Source organism: Macrobrachium nipponense, chromosome 27 (genome assembly GCF_015104395.2).
Source record: "Macrobrachium nipponense isolate FS-2020 chromosome 27, ASM1510439v2, whole genome shotgun sequence".
Classification (NCBI taxonomy): domain Eukaryota; kingdom Metazoa; phylum Arthropoda; class Malacostraca; order Decapoda; family Palaemonidae; genus Macrobrachium; species Macrobrachium nipponense.
In genome coordinates, this window is record NC_087216.1 from 28,522,331 (window position 1) to 28,539,830 (window position 17,500).

Sequence of the window (17,500 nt, forward strand, 5' to 3'; positions counted from 1 at the left end):
TCAGGACAATATTAAATATAAAATTGGTATAGATCATGACGTAAACAGATATAATAACAGTGAAATGAGAGAAAGATCAGTATTTTAAACTGACAAATTAAAAAAATATATATATTTTTAACACCAAATCAGCTTCTACAAATTATTTACACTGAACTCAAGAAATCAAGTAGTTTTGGACACGAGTTTTATATATATATATATATATATATATATATATATATATATATATATATATATATATGTATATGTGTGTGTGTGTGGTGTGGTGTGTGTTGTAGGTAGATATGTTAAATGAGAGCCAACTTGATGGACGTAATGGTGAGAAGAAGAGTGAAAGGAGGTGTTTCTCAACATTATTAGGTTGACGTGAAAAGTAAGATAGATTGAAGCTTAAGTAGAAGAGGAAGGGGCAGAAATGTAGCTGCATGTGTAATTAGGACGAGTGAGTTCGATAAGAAGGCAGCAGAGAAAATGAATGAGAATTAAGGATAGTTTGGCTAATTTTCCTTCATAAAAAATAAAGGTTGACGTAGATGAGATGGCGTGATTTGCTCCGTACATAGGGCATAAATAAGATAGAAAGGGTGAGAAATACAGAAATACATGAAGTTTTGAAAGCAAAAGGTACTGACTGAAAAGGAAGGACCTTAACGTACCTGAAACACATAAACGAATGTAACTATTGATGAACCTTGTGAATAGACAGGTTCAGGAAGAAATTGATGTTGGTGGGTTTTGGCACAGTTTATCCAAAATTCAGTAGTGAAGTAGGAATGGAGTACGGAAACAGACTTATATATGTATACATACATGCACACACACATATTATATATATATATATATATATATATATATATATATATTATATATATATATATACACACCCACATAAAGGGGGTGGTTATCATGAAATGACGAGGTTGCTGGCCCCGTGCCAAAACATAAATTTTCTTTCACCATTAGCCGTTTCCCATAACAGGGAGTGGGCTTCTCTGAAAAGAAAAGAGAATGATAACTGCCCAGTTCAAACTTCGACTGCAGGTTCGTGAATGAAACCTCTGCGCTCTGGAAGGAGCGATGAGAAGAGGAGGAGAGAGAGAGGAGAGAGAGAGAGAGAGAGAGAGAGAGAGAGAGAGAGAATGCTTTTAGGGATGGTTTGACCCAGGTGGCATAGGGATTACTTCGTCAAGACCCACTCATTTTCATTCATAAAGTGCTGCTCGCTATGATGATGATGATGATGATGATGATGATGATGATTATCATTATTCTCTCCCTCCATACCTATCCCCAGCTGCAACAACAACAACAACAACCAAATGCCAAATTTACTGCTTATGTCAACGTATACCCGGTTCGGGGATCGAACGCTGGCACAGAGAGAGAGAGAGAGAGAGAGAGAGAGAGAGAGAGCGGTGGCAAACGACTACAGCAATATCCCGGTACAATCATACAGAACACCCGAGTACAGGCCAACACTCTGCAGGAGTTTCCTTGGAATACCTTGAAACTCACCCAACAGGAAGACAGACGATGCCTTCCGAGATCATGTTCAAAGAATATCGAACACAGGAGACACATGACTGTAATAACAGTCAGTCACTCGAAACGTCAAAAGAGCAATAATACACAGGGAAATTCTTTAACTCTCGTCGCCAGACAGTTGGCAGACATGAGCGACGCTAGAAACGGGGCCAAGGCAGAGAGAGAGAGAGAGAGAGAGAGAGAGAGAGAGAGAGAGAGAGAGAGAGACCGTCGTACAAAAGCAAATACACATTTTTTTCATTTTTCCCTCAATCCTTAATAACTTAGGAGGGGATAAAGAGAGGGAAAAACAAGGGGAAAGGAAGGAATGCTGCAAAGAAAAGAGGAGAGAAAGGGGTTGATCAGACAAGGTAGAAGAAGAGACGACGAAGCCAAGGAAAGATTAAGGAGGTAATAGAGAGAAAATTATGGAAAAAGAAGAATGTAATATACTGTTAAGAGAAGAGGAAATAGTTAACTAAATGCACCGTCACCCATCATAGAGGTCTATCAGTCTCTCTTGTGAACGCTGGGGATTCTCATTGGAATTCTTAGTCTCTCTTTTATGACTGAAAACCATTGTCTCTCTTTTGTAAGTGTAGGCATTCTCAGTCTCTCTTTCGTGAATGAACATTTGACTATTGTTAATGCAGAACATTTTCAGTCTTACTTGTGAAAAAAGCATTCTCATTCCCTTATTGAAACGAGGGGCATTCCAAGTTTTCATCTTGCGAATAAAGATCATTCTCAGTGTCTCTCTTGCAAATAAAGAACATTCTCAATGTCCCCCTTGCAATAAAGAGCATTCTCAGTGCCTCTTGTAAATAAAGAGCATTCTCAGTGTCTCTCTTGCAAATAAAGATCATTCTCAGTGTCTCTCTTGCAAATAAAGATCATTCTCAGTGTCTCTCTTGCAAATAAAGATCATTCTCAGTGTCTCTCTTGCAAATAAAGACCATTCTCAGTGTCTCTCTTGCAAATAAAGACCATTCTCAGTGTCTCTCTTGCAAATAAAGACCATTTCAAATAAAGACCATTCTCAGTGTCTCTCTTGCAAATAAAGATCATTCTTAGTGTCTCTCTTGCAAACCAAGAGCATTCTCAATGTCTCTCTTGCAAACAAAGAGCATTCTCAATGTCCCTCTTGCAAACCAAGAGAATTCTTAATATCTCTCTTGCAAACCAAGAGCATTCTCAATATCTCTCTTGCTAATAAGGAGCATTCTAAATGTCTCTCTTGCAAACAAAGAGCATTCTCAATGACCCTCTTGCAAACCAAGAGCATTCTCAATGTCTCTCTTGCAAATAAGGAGCATTCTCAATACCTCTCTTGCAAATAAAGAGCATTCTCCGTCACTCTTCTAAAAAGGAAGGGCATCCTCAGTCTCTCTTTTGTGAGACCATTTCCAATTACTCTCTTTTAAAAGAAAAGCGTTCTCAGTCGCCTGCTTGTAAGTGAGGAGCATTCTTAGTCTCTGTCTGTCTATGGATGAGGAGCATTCTCAGCCTCTCCCTTGCAAACGGGGGGTATTCGGGCTCTTTCTAGTGAAGGAAATGCATTCCCAAACTCCTGTAAACATGGAGCATTCTCATGTTCACTGCTGTACAGAACGAACATTCTCTCTCTCTCTCTCTCTCTCTCTCTCTCTTGTAAATGAAGAGCATTCTCAAACTTTTAAGAAGAGGACTCCCATCCCCTCTTGCGCACGCACAAACGAAGAACGCCGAGATGCAGACAATTTCCCCATCAACTGCATTTCAAGACAAGCATCACTCAAGCAATTGCAACAACAATGGCCGTAGGATATTGAAATTAGAAACACAGGTCTGATAACACGAACTTGCCGATAATGCTAATGCTAGAAATAGCCACGGCGAAAGGGGAGACAGAAAGTAAGAAAAAAAAAAAACTGAAGGAAGCAGAGCGGGAAAGAGAAGCGGAAACAAAGACAAGATAATAATATAGGGTAAGAAACAAAGACGGAGTAGGGAAGACAATAGAGGGGGTTTGTCAATAGAAAACAAGAGCTCTCTCTCTCTCTCTCTCTCTCTCTCTCTCTCTCTCTCTCTCCCAAAAATGCCAATGGCAGCAAGAAATACGTAACGGCAAAAAGGCATCTATAATAAAAATGCCATACGAAGAAAAATAAGACCGAATGATAGTCACGATGATGAGGGAGATAAATACAAGGCACAAAAGAATGAAGACGATAAGGGAAATAGGAGAGGAAGTCCACTTGGTCCCTTAAGAGCACAACGCCAACACACTTAATTGGAAAATGGGTTTAAAGAGACCTCTCTCTCTCTCTCTCTCTCTCTCTCTCTCTCTCTCTCTCTCTCTCTCTCTCTCTCAGGGTCGTGGAGCCCATATAGGTTTAATGAAGGGCATAATGATGAAGACCTACAGCCGGCAAGGATGGGACTTCAACAACAAGCATTATTAATCATAATATATGATAAAATCATAATGAAAAGGAAACACATGGCGACTTCAACGTTCAATAAAAATCCAGTGAATAAAGATGGGAAATGAGACAACAGCAAGACCGAATAACGCTCCTGAATTATCAACTACTCACTTCCCAGGACGTCATGATTGTAAAGAACTATGCAGCAATCTTAGGGAATTAAGAATAAGTTAAGCACTTTATATGATTTTGTTTGCGCGCCCAAATCGAAAGACAACCTTGAAAGAAAAGGCTCCCAGAGGAAGGACAGTTAAGTGACCAACCCAAAGTGCCACCGCAACCCCTTGATAAAAAAAAAAAAAAAAAAAAAAAAAAAAAAAAAAAAAAAAGAGAGAGAAGTGTCCTTTAACCTTCTGTCTCTCCCTCACCCTCCCGACTCCCAACCATCAACAACAACCGCTCCCAGCTTCGTCAGCTGCAAGAAGGAGGAGGAGGAATGACGCATCCTCCCAATCACACCACACACACATGCATATATGATACCCTCGGTGCCGCCGCCAACAGACAGCATACTACATGCCCCAGCTTCTTCCCCTCCGCCCCCCCCCCCTCCTTTCTCCTCATCATCAAGTTCATCATCATTGTCGTCGTCGTCATCATCCACAAACACACATTTATCAGCCGCCCACCGTTTCACCAACAGCATCTTCCTGACACTCACTATAACGCTTGAGCAGAGCATTCAGTAAAGCGTCCGGCAGATTAAGGTTTCTAGTTGGTGTTTTTTAATGCATAACCAAGAGAGAGAAGGCAAAGGACTCCAGATAAGCACAGAAAAGGAGCAACAAACATTCTAAGGAAACAGGAAAAAGACTACGTGGAAAATACAAGCCAATGGGAAAAGTGGCGCTAAAAATAAGTTGTATACAGATTACATTGACTTTCTTGTTAAAAAAAAAAACTACATGTACATATGCTGCACCCATAAATATATTTGCATATAAAGTCTTGAGATCAAGTGCTGAATACCTACTCGCAATATCTATTAAAATTGAATGAAACGTGGCTATAGCTTGACACAAAGGATTAAGTTGTCACCACAGTCTATGAATATATTATCAAATCGTTCAACTGCATGTGAAAGAGAAGAAAACGAACAAGAGGGTCATGTTTACACACTTATGTCATCATGATCAAGTGGCCTTCATCTCTGTGGCACCACTTGGCACTTCCCTTGCTTCTGGTGCGAGTGTAGGGCTGTCCCCTGTGATCTGCAATGAGTACTCTATGCACAAGGAAGAGATTAATCTTGTTGCACCGTTAAATTCTTATCCATCTTCCATAAACTAAGGAAAATAGAACCAATCTTCAGAAATAGCAAATTTATTTTCAAGATCTGAATGAACCCCATATGTCCCTCTGAGTAAGACGAAAGATGACGCAATTAATTTGACTTTCTATCTTTTGAGAGAGAGAGAGAGAGAGAGAGAGAGAGAGAGAGAGAGAGAGAGAGAGAGAGCAGCAGAGAGTGCCAGAGCGTGGGTGCGAGAAGAGAAAAACACTGTCTCAAGCAAATATATCCTTTACGTCCATAAATAGATGCATGTCCGCTGCTCCCAGTGGAAGATGACAGAAATATGTCCTTGAGCTGTGTAATCCTTTCATAATCTTCTTGCTCTATTTAATCTATTAAGGATCATGGATTACTCGGTCTACTGAAAATCTCTCGGAAATAATAATTCCTTTAGCGGCATTCGACTGTTGGTCTGCAACATATCAATTCGTCCTCCACTGCAACTTCAGGAAAGTGAACTGAGATCTAGCTGATATGAAATATAAAACATTGTAGGCAACCTAATCAGAAACTATTATGCAAAAGATGTTTTCACATCAAGAAGTAAGTAGTTTCTGTAGGCAACCTAATAAGAAACTAATATGCAAAGGATGTCTTCACATCAAGAAGTAAGTAGTTTCTCAAAAATATTAGGTCGGAACGAGAGAGAGAGAGAGAGAGAGAGAGAGAGAGAGAGAGAGAGAGAGAGAGAGCCGTAAATGTTTCTTCTAAAAAGGAATACATCTTAGATCCTCCTAGTTCTGGTTTTAATAATAAACTCTGACGTCAAATGAATTTTATTTGTCGAAGAAGAATGACAAGGAAAATACACGAATATGGAAAACAATAATGAACGGTAATATTTGGTTTCACGATAAAATATAAATTTCTATATTTACATGGCCCTCCCCTCTCTCTCTCTCTCTCTCTCTCTCTCTCTCTCTCTCTCTCTCTCTCTCTCTCTCTCTCTTAAGAAGATTATATCCCAACAACTTATAAACCTCTATGATCAATCCTAATACCCCCAGGAAACACATAGAAGACATTTAATATCCGTTTTTAAACATATGAAAACATTAATTTTCTAATTTTCTGTTTTTAAGCACAGAGGAAAACATTAATTTTTTTTTTCAAACACAGAGGAAAACATTAACTCTTTATTTTTAAACTCAGAGGAAAACATTAATTTTCTGTTTTTAAACACAAAGAAAAGTATTAATTTTTTGTTTCTAAACATAGATGAAAACATTAACTTTCTGTTTTTAAACACAACGAAAAACATTAATTTTTTTCCTAAACATAGACGAAAACATTAATTTTCAGTTTTTAAAAACAGAGGAAAACATTAATTTTTTGGTTGTAAAAAGAACGGGAAAAGAAGAGGTCACAATCTAATGCGAACGTTAAAAATACTTTCGTAGGTTGGAGCGTAGACCAAACCTACACTCGTATTACAAAAAAAAAAAAAAAAAAAAAAAAAAAAAAAAAAAAAAAAAAGGGAGTCTTATGCTAAGGATCAAATTCCCTAAGAAGCATCCTAACCTTTTCCGCAATAGCAGACGCAGAAGTCCCCGCGCGAGTTGGTGTACATAGACGAGTTTATTTTCTCTTCCATTCCGTCTTAAGGCTTCTTCTGCGCCGGGCGTACCACGGTATACTTCTTCTTCCACTTCAAACACTAGACAACTCTATCTAATGGGGACGAATGCCAGGGACGTGCCTGAGATTTCTTCCTTCTATTTACATCCTCTATTCCCAGGCGCTTCATTTGCTGTACTTTGATTCCTGTTTATCTCTCTTTTTTTGACTTGTTATTTCGGTTTATTTCTATTCTGTCGTTTCTTTCTTCCCCCCACCCCCCATCATTCGAGGCGTTCTAGGCATCCAGCAATTTGGGAAAAGTGAAAAACTGTTTTTATATATTTTCATTTCTATATTTTTGGGATCTCGGTATTCAAAACGCTCGCAAATCAAATGTTTATTTTCAAGAAATTCTCGCTACATCGTTTACGTAGCAGCAATACACAATTCAGATTTAACCAGCACAGAAAAAACCTCCGTAGATACTAGAGGAAGCTTCGATATGGTTTTTGACAGTATTATTAGAGGAGAGAGAGAGAGAGAGAGAGAGAGAGAGAGAGATTCTGATGCAATGCCTTGAAAATCATTTGAGCTTATATATAGTATATAATACAACAACAGCAATAACTTGAGCATAAAAAATATATTCTATAACCTCTTTATAATCTATTACAATTTGCAAAACTTTCAAGGTCCACAACCTTCAAAAACAATCAATATCCAACAAAACGCTGTTTCTGTACAAACATGTTCAAATATGGTGGAGAAAAAACTCAAAACAACCAACGGTCTTCACTGACGACAGACAATGAGATTTAACTAGAGATAAATTTCGCGTGAAACGGCTTCAATTTCGCATCAAAATAACACCACGCCAAAGTTGCAGATAAACAACGATCCCAAGCAGAGAAAACTTCGTGGCTTCGTCTAAATAGAACATATCTCACAGAAAGTCATCTCATTCCAACAAGATCGCAATACACAAGGTGAAGAATGGTCTTGAAGTGTTGCGCAAACTGCAGGCAAGCACGCAAGCATAATCAATTTGCCAAGAGGGCATATGAATTAAAAAGAAAAAAAGTTTGCAAGGTGAGGTCACATCACAAAATCTGCAACTATAATTTATAGTATGCATTCACGTATCTACATAAATTTTTCTATACCATTCGTCTACTTCCTTTACAAGGGATGGCTCAAGAGACTTTTAGCCTTTTAGCTATTAATAATATTGCTATCACATAATATTGGCACTTTGTTTCTATGGTGGTTCCCTATATATATATATATATATATATATATATATATATATATATATATAGATATATATATATATCGTCATTCTAAAGGAAAAAAGGGATCTTGAGTAAGATTGCTTAATTTAAATTAAATATATATACTATATATATATATATATATATATATATATATATATATATATATATATATATATACGTATCATATACATATTCCTTAGCAAATTTATGAGATACTAGCATTTTTTCTACGGTGTTTACTAAGAGGCAAGTCTCAATACATACATTAAAACTGAACAAACATACACTCTTCCAAAGAAAAAAAAAATGAAATTCGAGACTACCATGAAAAACCGGAGGCGGGCACTGGGCACGGCCCAAAAAAGGGGCCGAGACCCTAACCAAACACATCAAAACATATGTCACAGAGCGTGAAGAAGACGGAGAACTCTTTTAAGAGGCCTACACAAACAGAATGGCTGAACCTAGTCGGCCAAATTTAGTCTCACTCTTTAGGCCTCCGGTGCAAATAAAAGAAAACGTGATACGAGGAGAGTGAGGCGGGCCTAAAAAAAAAATAAAAAAAAAGCTTAGAGATATATGCTACGTGCTTCCACCCTCCTGCCACGCTATTTGGGAGGCAAAAGTGTTAGCGGGAACGATATGGGGAATGCAAAAACAATAAGGGACCTCCCAAATGGAATGAAGGTCCTGGGGAACGGGAAAAAACACAGAGAACAAAATGTGTATGAGTATTTGTGTGCAATGTGTGTATGTATATATATATATATATATATATATATATATATAAATATATATATATATGTGTGTGTGTGTGTGTGTATATATATATATATATATATATATATATATATATATATATATATATATATATATATATATATATATATATATAAGAAGTATCTTTTGTCTTTACTCCTGTGATGCTTGGATAAAAAGTTTTCTAAGCACCGTGATTCTTTTTTCTTTTTTATAGATTGAGCAAAATTCCACTTTACTTTGTCCATATTTGTTATATATTTAACTAAAGACAATCTATATATATATATATATATATATATATATATATATATATATATATATATATATATATATATATATATATATATATATCTCAGGTCCTTGTAATAAGACGAATAAGGTTCGTAACATAACAAAATGAACTCTTGCTGTTAAACAATTTGTTCAAGATCATGGCTTTTATTTAGTAACAAATATCACATAACTTCCTGAACATCAGAACTGCTCCCACCCCTCACGTCAACTAATTAAATGTGATATCTTGGTTCAAAACTGTACTCATAATAGCAAATGAATGTTCACTTTATATCGTTGATATACATCATTCACTGTATACTTATATGATCGTCCCGCAAAAGGGAGTTACGAGTCATAATTTCGTAATATAACGGTTACCACTTCCGAAGTACCAAAAATTACAAGTAAATGGCACTCTATGAGTCAAACAGACTTCTAACGACATATCAAAGGTAGGTTGCCAGGCCACGATACTGAAAGCTAGAGTAAATCTGATGAAAAATAGCGATGGATTTTGGACAGGGGATTCGTTTGATCACCAAAGAAAGCATTTTATTCGAGGTAAATTTTGATTTGATTTATATATATATATATAGACTTATATAGATTTCTGTCATTATGTCAAGCACTGGGGTAGCTAAGGCCATTCGGCACTGAAACGGAAATTAAAAGTAAAAGGTTTGAAAGGTGTAACAGGAGGAAAACCTCGCAGTTGCACCATGAAACAATTGTTAGGAGAGGGTGGACAGTAAGATGGTAGGAAAAGGATATGAAAGGAAGTACAATAAAAGGAACGAAAGTAGTAGCAGCTAGGTTTGTTTGTTTGTTTGTATGGTGTTTTTACGTTGCATGGAACCAGTGGTTATTCAGCAACGGGACCAACGGCTTTACGTGACTTCCGAACCACGTCGAGAGTGAACTTCTATCACCAGAAATACACATCTCTGACTCCTCAATGGAATGGCCGAGAATCGAACCCGCGACCACCGAGGTGAGAAACAAACACCAAACCAACCGCGCCACTGAGGCGCTTAGTAGCAGCTAGGGACTGCAAAGAACCTTCAGTAATGGCTACATTGCACCAAATGAGGTACATTGACGGCACTATCCCCCTACGGAGTTTATTCGAGGTAAAACTCGATATTTTCTGCGTGGAAACTGTTGCCAAATCTGGAGAAAGATGACATTATTGGATTTTCCGAGATGAGTGTCAGAAAGTTTGCAGACATCCTCTCTCTTATAACTGAGGAGGTTGGCACTCGTCTTGCCCTGGAGAACATCCGCGTCCTTAATGCAAGAAGTTGAAGCGTGCAAAAGGGAAAATGTCTCATTTAGTCTGAGGAGTTCCAATGTACAGTAAATTTCTGGTAATCTTGAACCTGCTAATCCCTACCGTCACCCCATTTAGGTTGTGTTCAATCTATTGAAGGCAGAGACTAATCATTTTTTACCTTGACCTCTTATCTTAAGGTCACCTCTGTATAAAAAGAGATTTTTACAATTAGATATAAGTGCTAAGTTTTCGTTAGTTTTTGTTTGTTTGTTTGTATGGTGTTTTTACGTTGCATGGAACCAGTGGGTTAATCAGCAACGGGCCCAACGGCTTTACTTGACTTCCGAACCACGTCGAGAGTGGACTTCTATCACCACACATCTCTCACCCCACAATGGAATAACCAGAATCGAACTCGCGCCTACCGAGGTGGCACGCCAACACCATACCGACCACGGCACTGAGGCGCTTTACTTAGGCAACTTGAGTAAAACGTCAAGACCTCAGTTATAACAATGACTTCTGATCTTTTTTAATTAAAACTTGGTAAATTAATTGAGGGAAATGTCAAAACTCATGAAAATGAAATGAATTCCACAAATATGAAGCACTGAAACTACCAAAACCCTTTATCTTTCATAAAAGACGAGAATGTTTTTTCAGGCTGACAAATCGTCCACCCTGAGACGATTTCCCCAAGAGCTAATCATCGCCAGAAGGTCACCTACTCCGTACACCTGACCTGACAAGATCCATTTACCATTCTTGTGATATCCTAATAACACAAAAACACACAAACATGGGTAAAAAACAAATTATAGTTATTATCATTATTTCAGCAGATGAAACCTATTTATATGGAACAAGCACACAGGGGTCAATGACTTGAAATTCAAGCTTCCAAAGAATGTTGGTTTCAGCCTCCCACTGCATCAGTAACTGATCATGATACAGAGCCTGTGAATTTTTTTTTTATCTCCCTGGGAGAGACGCGAACCCGCGATATCTGAGTGGCATTCCACGACACTAACCACTATACCAGCGAACCTGTTTTCTTCCTTACAGTATTCAGAAATCAGCAGACTACACCATCGGTTCGGTTTCGCATCAAATTCTTGTTTCTGGTAAATCTTATCTTATCATACTATCATGAAATCTGAGCAAAGGAAGTTGCTACTTTGCATACTTTCAAATAAAGTTAATACTTACATATTCATTCACTGCGGCTAAGGATGGTGGCAACACCGTCCATTCTAAAGCTAAGGTATTATCTTGGCGCATATCATCGCAAAATGATTAAAAAAAATTTACATATAGTTGATTCCTAGAACTAAATAGATGCGTTAACGTGCTCGGGTTAAACGACAGACCTGATAACGTGGCAGGGTTGTTCTTTGAGCTCTTCATATCTGAGTGCAGAATCTGTCACGATTATTGTATTGCTATGATTATTGTCATTACTGGTAATTTCCTTTATTCATTATTACTGTTATTATAATCAATATAGTTTTTACATTCTTTTCTAACTATTCTCAATCTTAGTACAGGTATGAACCTTATTTTGACTACCTTCTTTTATACTACCTCAGCAAATATGGATATTGCCGATCAATGTTTGGTTTTCCTTTTTTTTTATCATGTTATCTTATGTATCTAGACTGCATGTTATTGTCTATTCTTTGTATATTCCATGTATATGGCCTTGAGCTGAAAATAAAAATTATTCTTCTCATTATTATTATTAATGCAACACAATTTAAGAAGTGTCTACAGTGGTGTTTGTTTGTTTGTTTGTATGGTGTTTTTATATTGCATGGAACCAATGGTTATTCAGCAACGGGACCAACGGCTTTACGTGACTTCCGAACCAAGTCGAGAGTGAACTTCTATCATTAGAAACACACATCTCTAACCCCTCAGTGGAATGCCAAAGAATCAAACTCGCGGCCATCGAGGTGGCAGGCCAAGACGATACCGATCACGCCACTGAGGCGCTTACAGTAGTGTTATGTCTTTCAGTAAATTGTTTGTTTGTTTGTCACATTTCACTACACATTTCCTTCCGCAGTCTGATGCCTAACATTCATAAATCGAGAGTCTTTGGATCAAGAGTCCTTTCCCCATATCATTCAACTTTCGACAAATCTCTTACAGACAGTTTTTACGATAAATTCCTTAGTCTTGAAAGGTTAGCTGGTCCCGGGTAATGACGAATTCCCATTTCCCCGAATTAGAATCCCACAGAACTACTTCTTGACTCAAAGGAAATGACAGCCGTTCACATGACGGATTCAAGGTTCGCATTCTGAAATACACACGAAAGATACTGTGGCTGAATCACACGACATTCATTAGCGTGAAAGCGTATATTTAAACGTGTATATTTTGACATCACTCGACGGAAGAAACCTCATTACGGTGATGAAAGTTGTCCAAACACACGTTTTAATATTCCTAATTATGGTGTCTTGTTATCAAAGGAATACTCATTAATTAAGTCATAATCGACGTCAGCACTGCTTTAAGCTTTTGTAAACTCCATAATGATAATTCATGCACACGGCGGTACTTGTTGCATTCGCAATTGACTTACAACGAGGTCAATTTCTATTTACTCTCGAGTGCGCGCCGTGAATAATCTTTCATTGTCACTTTTACGTTTTGTACGGTTTGGTGAAAGAGAAGAAGAGAAGAAGAGTTGCCTGTGTTACTGTGTTAAGGGGGGGGGGGGGGGGGGGAGACGCTTCTAAACACACACCCACCCTCGTCCCCTACGTGACATCTTGGTATAGCTGAACAACGTGGGTGCAACTTTTTTGCGGTATTACCCGCATTCGTAATTTGACAGATAACAGAACTCTGATTTTCCTTTCTCGGCAAAATTACACCCTGTACAATGCTAATGACGCTTTTGTCTCAGGAATGTGTCAAAACGTTTTAATGCTTTTACGAATGGCATTATTTTTTATTACCAACATTCATCTTACAATCCAAATACAGTATTAATGATTAAGGTACATACGAATATTCCAAGCAATGGTTATAACGCTTTGCAATAGAGAAACCAAAAACTTTAGAACCCTCTGATTCTCAGGGTAAATAAATCATGCCTGGGTGAAGTTACACACTTCGTTATGCATTTTCCTCTCCTAAGTCAATGTAAAATCTACTTAAATGTTTTGCTTACACCGAGAATTGAGCTGTCGTAATATTAATTGGAAAGCACTTCTGAAAGAGAAGTTACAATGTTATTTTCAGCATCTCCACGAAATTTTACATGTTGAAAGATTTCATGGAACGCTTATAAGTGAAGTTTCCCATTAAAGCCTTGGCATTTCTTCTGCATAAAATATGCCCTTTCTTGCATGTGTAAATAAATAATAAAGACATACATACACATATATACATGTTAATATTATATATATATACATATATATATATATTATATATATATATATATTATATATATATATATATATATATATATATATTATATATATATATATATATGTGTGTGTGTGTGTGTGTGTGTGTGTGTATACATATAATATATACATGAATGTTTCATATTGTATTATATAAAAGTAATCAGGATTACACACGGTTGTTAATGGAATTACATGGTTATGTCCTGTAAATAAGTGTTATTAAGGGCCTTGACGACACATTCTCTCTCTCTCTCTCTCTCTCTCTCTCTCTCTCTCTCTCTCTCTCTCTCTCTCTCTGCTTCTCTCTCTCTCTCTCTCATATATTAGAAAAAAAAATTTCATCTCGAAGCCTATTCAACTCTTCCATTGCAATAATATTCCAACACCAACGGATTTCAGTTGAATTCCATCCATACATATGTTATGAACAAACAAACACCCAAACAAGCATGAACACAAACCTAGTTCCTAATACGTTGTCGGTGGCAATACGAACTGATCTTGCAGACAGTTTTCATCTGTTCTTTCTTTATATAAGTATATAAAGTATACTGTCTAGGCAGGAAACACAAGACTACGCTAGTTATACCTATAATCGTTTTCCTCATATCTGCCGACAAGTATCGAAAAACATAGCTGAGTTATAAAACTATTAATTTGAATAATTCTTGTTGCAGTCCTTATGTTATGAACTGTGAACGGATTCCTGTAATGTAAATTTCGACGTTGCTTCTAAAATACGTCATTTTCGTGTTCGTAAGCTCATCTTCGAGCATCATTTCAATTTTCGTAAATTTTCCTTTGAAATTCTTTCGTCGAAACCTCCTTTGGAAACTGGACTCCAGCAGCGTTTGTATTACACCTGCCATAATTCCTTGTTGGTCCTTGAAAATTTGTCAAACAAATTGTCGTGTTTACAGCTCGCATATCGCTAAAAGCCCTCAGACCATAGAGCACGACAACACAGCCTTGTTTTTTTTCTTGCTTTTTGGAGGACTGAATTCCTGAAGACAACTGGGCGGCGGATAAAGTTCCTAAAATGTTTATTCCAGTTTTCTCGATCTTCTGGAGGATCTCCTCTGCTCGTGAGTCGATCTCCTAATTAAATCTCTACATAATTCAGGTCCCATTGACTCTTCGTCCTTGAAACGTCTTGACTTTTCCTCGAGCTTGTTTACTTTGATTAAGAAAATTAAATCTCTCTCTCTCTCTCTCTCTCTCTCTCTCTCTCTCTCTCTCTCAAATAAACTTCACCTGGAGGCCACTAATTTTTATATGAAATTTTTTCACGTCTTTCTCACAATTGCGATGTCGTACAAAGGGTCATCGACGTGGTACACGCACGTACAAAGCCATATATATATATATATATATATATATATATATAATATATATATATATATATATATATATATATATATATATATATGTGTGTGTGTGTGTGTGTGTGTGTGTGTATGTATACATATATATATATATATATATATATATATATATATATATATATATATATATATAAACATACACATATATACATTATATACTGACCGTGGCTATCTATTAAAAAGCCAACTCATAAACACAATGCAGACAAATGCATACAGAGGGCAACTCGGTACCCTCCACAATTTCCCGTATTTTGTCTGCCTCGCCGCCCCTGTAACCTCTTTAATTTAAGATGAACCTTCCCCAAACAGAGGGATGGTTGGAGGTATATGCAGTTATGCGTCCCTATCGAAATACCGAGCCCCTTTGGCAAGCAAGGCCCCGCTAAGCAATTTCCATTCTAAGAGGTTTAATCTCGCGTATCCCTTCCATTTCCTGGGCATTTCTTTTGCAACCCCTTTCTCTGCTCTCCGGGCATTTCCCTACAAATGCCTGTCCTTCGCTCTTTTCATGTCCTCTGTTCATTTCCACCATTTTATTTATATATTTTTCTCAACTAGGTGGATGTTCTGTGAAGCCTCTCGTGAAGCCTCATTAACCTAGACGACTCGGCATCCCTGATATGAATGCTGACAGCAAGAACTAAGTTCCCATTTGAACGCCATTCAATCTACTATCCACACAATCAGTTTAGTATATTACTGCCACTATCAGCACAAACCCCTGATTAACACATTTCTGTTCATCAAATTTCGTTAGGAGTTCACATTCCTATCAGGATGCGTTAACTGAAGTAGTTAATAAATACGTCCGAACGCATTTAGTACTAAGTTTGGAACAACGACTAAAAAAATCAGGGTCCGGGATCATTCTAGATAGTAATAAAAACCTTCCTTAGTATGCAAACGCCCCCTCAAAAACCTATATTATTAAATCTTGCACTAATTTTCAAAGTACCCCATGACCGGACAGCCAGACAAAGAAAGAGACGGACGAATTCCTAACCTCTGAACCTCTGGAACGTGATGCAAATTTAGGAACAATACATCTTTCTTCAGCTCGAAACTCAGGCGTCATAACACCCAAGATCTCCCATACGGAAGCGAGTTAACTATACCCATCCCATAAGCATACAAAGAGGCGCTTACTGAAAGATTAATGAAAGCACGCACCGTCCGTATATTACAGGGGCCACAGACGCCAGAGAAATTGATGGTCACAACATATCCAACGGAACTACGATCACTTTCCCTAAAAGTTCCTTGAAGGAAAGGGTATTGTGTGAGTGGAGTTAAATGTAGAATTTAGGTTAAAGGCCAAGAATTGGGACCTATGAGGTCATTCAGTGCTGAAATGGAAATAGATAGTAAAAGGTTTGAAAGGTGTAACAGGAGGAAATCCTCGCAGTTGCGCTATGAATCAAGTGTTAGGAAAGGGGTGGGGGAAGAAAGATGAAGAACCAGAATATGGAAGGTAGTACAGTAAAAGGAACGAAAGTTGTTGCAGCTAGCGGCCGAAGGCACGCTGCAAAGAACCTTATGTAATGCCTACAGTGTATCTCATGAGGTCCACTGACGGCACTACCCCTCCTACGGGGAAGTGTATTGTATGGTTTGATTTGACGGTTGCATAAAAAAACAACAAAATATCTATTAAAATAAAGGGGAAAATAACTCCGTATACATAAAGATACGAGTATCTGGCTTTTAAATGGTTCTATTAGCGTTTAAACACTTCACAAATTCAATGAAGGATTAAAGAATAAGATTCTAAAATACTTTGTGAAACAATTCCATACGCCATTCCAGCCAACAACTTGTACAAAGAGGTACAGGCAAAGCTAGCACCAGCAACCCTTCGTCCACATTGCCCTCTCGAAAAAGAATGAGTCTGAGAAGAAACCTGGCAGCATGCAGGCGGCAACGTTGCACAAAGTTGCAAAGGAAAGTTAAGATGATAAAACCAAATTTCAAGCAGAGACTTGACGCAGAGAGTTTGCAGAAAATCATTTACATATTTTCTGTCTGTGGAGGCGGGGGCGGCGGCGTCGCTGCTACTGCGGCAGTGACGGCTAAAGTACAAGTTCGGAGCAGACGGGTCAAGACGAGACGGGCCACCACCAGCCACCACCAGCCACCAGCCACCAGCAGCAGCAACATCTCTGGTCAAAAACAAAACTTAAAAAACAAGGAAATCAGTGTTTTTGTTTACGTGGCATTTGGTAAACAATTTCGACCCTTGTTTACAGAAAG